The 4,889-nt window shown below is 56.2% G+C and overlaps 1 pseudogene; it reads left to right on the top strand.

Moving 5' to 3' along the window:
- Window positions 1–2,389: 2,389 nt before the first annotated feature.
- LOC112874411 lies at window positions 2,390–4,505 on the top strand (annotated as a pseudogene).
- The last annotated feature ends 384 nt before the right edge of the window (window positions 4,506–4,889 follow it).

Raw genomic sequence — 4,889 nt, 5'->3', positions numbered from 1 at the left:
GAGCTAAATGGCCGGCAGGTTGACCATGTGTGTATGTGTACTGTACGTACGCGCGTACTGGTGGTACACGTACAATGCCATGTGGTTGCGGTTGCCGATTCCTGCTGCACGGATCGAGCCGTGCACAGACGACCGTCGGCGAGATGTGGGCTGACGTCAGGATGAGATAGTTTATGTATACCAATGATGGGCTACCTAGTTAACTTACCAACACAAGTCCTCAAGCTGGTTGCTACGAGAGACAATGGTATTAATTAATTAACTACACCATCAGGACATAACTTACGTACGGCACACATAAAACATAACTAATAATTGACCGTGTAGATAGATCGCGATCAGCCGGATTTCAGCTTCTCATCAAGTAGAGGGCAACACCTTCCCTTCAGGCTTCCTCGATCTTCTTGCATTGTGCCCCTCCATGGGTCCAAAAGCGTCGACCCATTCTTCCGTTCGCGCCTCCGCTTCGGCTTCTTCGGCCTCGCGGAAGAAGACCCTCCGAGCGATGTAGTTGTCGTCGAGCTCCACGTATCCCTTCTCCTCCACCTCGGCGCGCATCCAGGCATGATGCTTCTGGAACTCGGTGAAGATGCGCTCATTCGACTAGGCGAGGTTCCGAAAGATCTCGATGGTCTTGTCGATGAACTCCTGCGAGTAGATCTTGCCGGGCTGGTTGGTCATCCGGGCGTATTCCCCGTCAGCGTCCACGACGACCCTCGGCTTCATCTCAAGGATGCACTTGACGTCCTTCTTGCACAACCGCCGCCGCCACCCTTCCTTGCCGCTTGTGCCGTCGGCTTCCTCCGCCGCTGCCGGTGTGACGTCAGCAGCGTGCTTGACCTCCTCGGTGGCGCCTTCCGCCACCTCGGCCGTAGAAATTAAACAGCAGCAGCAGCGCGTTCCCCCTCGACGGATCCGCTCCGCCGCGCCTACCCCGCACCCTTGCCCTTGCTCTTGGTGCTGCCGCACCTCATCATCGGGCCCTCGTCGCCTGATCAGGACCTCGCCGAGAATTTGGGGACAGATGCTTCAGGGATTTTCCTTTTACCCGTAAATGCTCTAGGTTTCGATGGGGTGTTGGAGTTGGATTGGGTTCGGGCTCCAACCTCCAAACCAGTTGGGCCAGGAGGGCCCAACCGTTTTCATGTCACCCGGTCTGGCCCAAATAGATGTCCAGAAAGGCCGCCAGATGACAGCGTCGAAGCTAGCTAGGCTAGGCTGCCAGAGAACCAGGGTGCACGGGACTGACGTCAGGTGTGTATCGACCGTAAAGCTATTGGAGATCCACGAATAGTTAATGCGCCCCATGCAATGGCAGGCCGCCCTGCCGGCCTAGGTGTGCTGCCTCCGCCTGCCTCGTATGTGTCGGCCCCCCGCGCACTTTTGATTCGTTGGGTTAGGGTCTATTTGGATCCGACGGAAAGAGAAAGAGAAAAAGAAAATGTAAAATTTTTGCTTTTTTTACTTTTTTTCACTTTTGGATCCAAACACCGCAAAGTGCAAAAGGGCAAATGCTACCGTAATTTTGCTAATTATGGATTAATTAGGCTTAATAGATTCGTCTCGTCATTTAGTCCTCATCTATGTAATTAGTTTTTTAATTAAACTATATTTAATACTTCTAATTAGCGTCCAAACATCTGATGTGACAGGAGCAAAAATTTTGTCATTTGCCCTTTTACCATTTGGAGGTGGATCCAAACATAGCCTTAGACGTGTCACGTCAAAAAGAATCTAGTTATTTAAAGTATTAAATAAAATTTATTTATAAAATCTTTTATGGATGGTGCTAATTTGGAAAATGAATTTAACGAGTCTAATTAATTTATAATTTGCTACGGTGATGCTACAGTAATCATATGTTAATTATGGATTAATATACCTTATTAGATTCATCTTGTGGATTATTTTAAAGGTTATGCAATTAGTTTTATGATTAAATTTTATTTAATATTTTTAAATGATAAAAAAATTAACGTGACAAGGTTAAAGTTTACGTCTCCCTCCGGTCGCACTTCAGGCTTCTCTCTCTTGAAACATAATAACACGAACATGATGCAGGACTCCCCCAGTCTCAAATATGGCTCAGTTCTACTCGCACGTTGAGTAAAACACGCACTCGTACTAACTTCGCTTATGCTTTCGTCCTCGCTTCGCACAAAAGGGTTAACCCGGGGGTTGAAATGCACTTGGCACTTGGGTTTATATATTGGTGAGTTTCACTCTCAACTAGTAAGGTGAGACAACTTCATACACATACCATACCACTTACACTTAGGCTTGGGTCAGGATGTCACGGCGGATATGGCAAGGCAAAGCCCATCCCAATTGTTAAAGCACGGCGGGAGCAGAGAAGAAAAGCAGAGGCGTGGCAGCGATGAATCAACCACCACCTGCTCGCTTGCCTGTTTGTCCGCACACGCTCCCTCGCCGATGCTCCCGCCTCGTCACGCTAAACCAGCAGCGTTTGTCTCGTCACCTCCACTCCACATGACTGTCTCTTGATCCACACGGCCGCAGTAGGGGTGGTCCGCTGGTCCCCCGCGCGCCCGCGTCGACGTGTCTTCTCACCGGCTCGACGCTAAATCCACTGCCACTGCCGTATATAGCCTCCTGCTCGGCTCGTCGTCGCACCACCAAATTAGAAAAGGCCAGTGGCCAGAGCTTTACTACGTGATCGATCCATCCATCCCTCCCACGCCCGTCGGTGGTGTGGTTGCGCGGCTAGCTAGTACGACACCGCCCCCCGACGACATCCTTGCCGCCGCCGCCGCCGATCCCCGTGCCGGCCGTCGTCCTTCTCGTCCGGGGCTCCTCCCATGGCCGTGCACGCGCGGTACCCCGCCCACGCCTTCCCCCACGACCCCCGCGCCATCGCCAGGTTCGTCTCCCGATCCGTCCTCTTCTTTCTCTCTCGAGCTCATGCGCTGCCCTCCTCTTATTTATCCGTCGCCCTGAAACCACCGCCACGTCGTCTCCATTCATCATCTGTCGCGTGTGTTGTATCTTGTGTGTTTCACAGCTCGCCAGCGCTGGACACCGCGACGGGCGCGTCGGCGTTCCTCGGCGAGCAAGGTTGCGGCGGCCACCAGCTCGCCGCCGCGGTGGCCGGCAATACAGCGTTCAGCGACATCACCTGCAACAACAACGATAGCGGCAGCCCCGGCCCGAGGAAGCGCGCGCGGGTGGGCGACGTGGCCGGCGCGGGCTTGACCATGGACCTTGAAGGCCAGCGCGCTCTGCTGCCGCCCGTGCCGCTCTCGGTGGTGCCGCAAGCGTTCCGGCCCGTCCTCTGCTCTGGCGCCGCGTCCACCAGCGGCCGCCCGGCCGGCCCCGCGCCGGTGTCCCTGGGCGTCCTATCGCACCTCTACAGCAACGGCGTCGAGATCGACGCGCTCGTCCGCATCGAGGTGCGCCGACCGGTTTCCTCGCACGGTTCTGTCGCGAACGCTGTTTCATTTCCGTTCGGTCGCTCTGGCAATGTGTCCTCCCGTGAAGTGATACGGTGCCTGATCCCGTTCTCGGTTCTCGTCACTGGTTTCTGCGCGGGCAGACCGAGCGGCTGCGGGCGGGGCTGCAGGAGTTGCGGCGCCGGCACGCGCCGATCATGGTGTCGGCCGCGGAACGCGCGGCGGCGCGGCGCCTGCGGGCGGCGGAGGCCGACCTGGGGCGCGCGCTGGCACGCAACGCGGAGCTGAACGCGAGGCTCCGGGAAACGGTCGCCGAGGCGCAGGCGTGGCAGGGCGTCGCCAGGAGCCACGAGGCCGCCTCTGCGGGCCTCCGCGCCACGCTCGACAACCTCCTCCAGTCACCGTGCGCCACCGAAGGCGAGGGCGCTGGCGCCGACGGCGACGCCGAGGACGCCCGGTCGTGCTGCTTCGAGCAGGAACAGGGCGGCGCCGAGGCGCGGTGCCGGGCGAGGGCCTGCAGGTCGTGCGGCGCGGCGGGCGCGTGCGTGCTGCTGCTGCCGTGCCGGCACCTGTGCCTGTGCCGCGGGTGCCACGTGGCCGCGGAGGCGTGCCCGTGTGCGCGGCCACCAAGAACGCCTCGCTCCACGTCCTGCTCGCCTGATGACTGACTGATCGACGGCAAGCCCCAGCGCATAGCTTGCTTCGATCAAGGCATCAGGAAACGAAAACGAACTCCAAGCTGGATGTGATGGAGGTGGAGGATATTGATTCTGTCAAGGGGAACAGTGGCGCGTGAAAATCATTCGACCGCCACCCTGTTGAAAGTTCATTGTGCAGTTGGGCATTTGGGTTCGAGAAGATTTCGACTGCCTCACTGGTGACAAGAGGCTTCGTGAGGACCACGACTGGGTTTCCTCACTGCTGTCCATGTCAGCTCAAGCAGGGCCTGGAAATGCTGCACGCACACGCACTGGATGTGAATGCTGAGCTTGAAGAAAGTTTCTTATCTCGCGTACCCGCTGGAGGTCGACAAGCTTGTACAGATAAAATTGTTCCTAAGAGCATCGTAGCTGATCGACCAACCGTCGGTGCCAATGTGACACGCGTGTGTGCTGCCGTGAGCTAAGCGGATCGACCAGCCGGCCGGCCGTCGGTGACGGCGAGGGGCACGCTCAGTGCGAGGAACGGTGATGGGCACCTTTGCCGGTTTCGAAAACGATGACCTAACATGCACCTAGCTACCTACGCTACACACGTGCGTTCACGCCGTGCGTGAACATCTAGGCGGTTATGCTATTGTCGCGTAGGATCAGCTCCATTCATCGGCCTCAGAGGCGGACAAAGCATGCCCCCGTGTCGGCTTGAAAATATTTTTTAAAAAGGATGCGGCTTGAAAAGATAAAAGAACAATTCATATTTCTAAACACGTACTCTCTTCGTTTCCGATTGAACCGACCTTCAATTTGAAACCGATAGAAT

This window comes from Panicum hallii, chromosome 1 (genome assembly GCF_002211085.1).
Source record: "Panicum hallii strain FIL2 chromosome 1, PHallii_v3.1, whole genome shotgun sequence".
NCBI lineage: Eukaryota > Viridiplantae > Streptophyta > Magnoliopsida > Poales > Poaceae > Panicum > Panicum hallii.
This window is presented reverse-complemented; position numbering and strand designations above follow the sequence as displayed.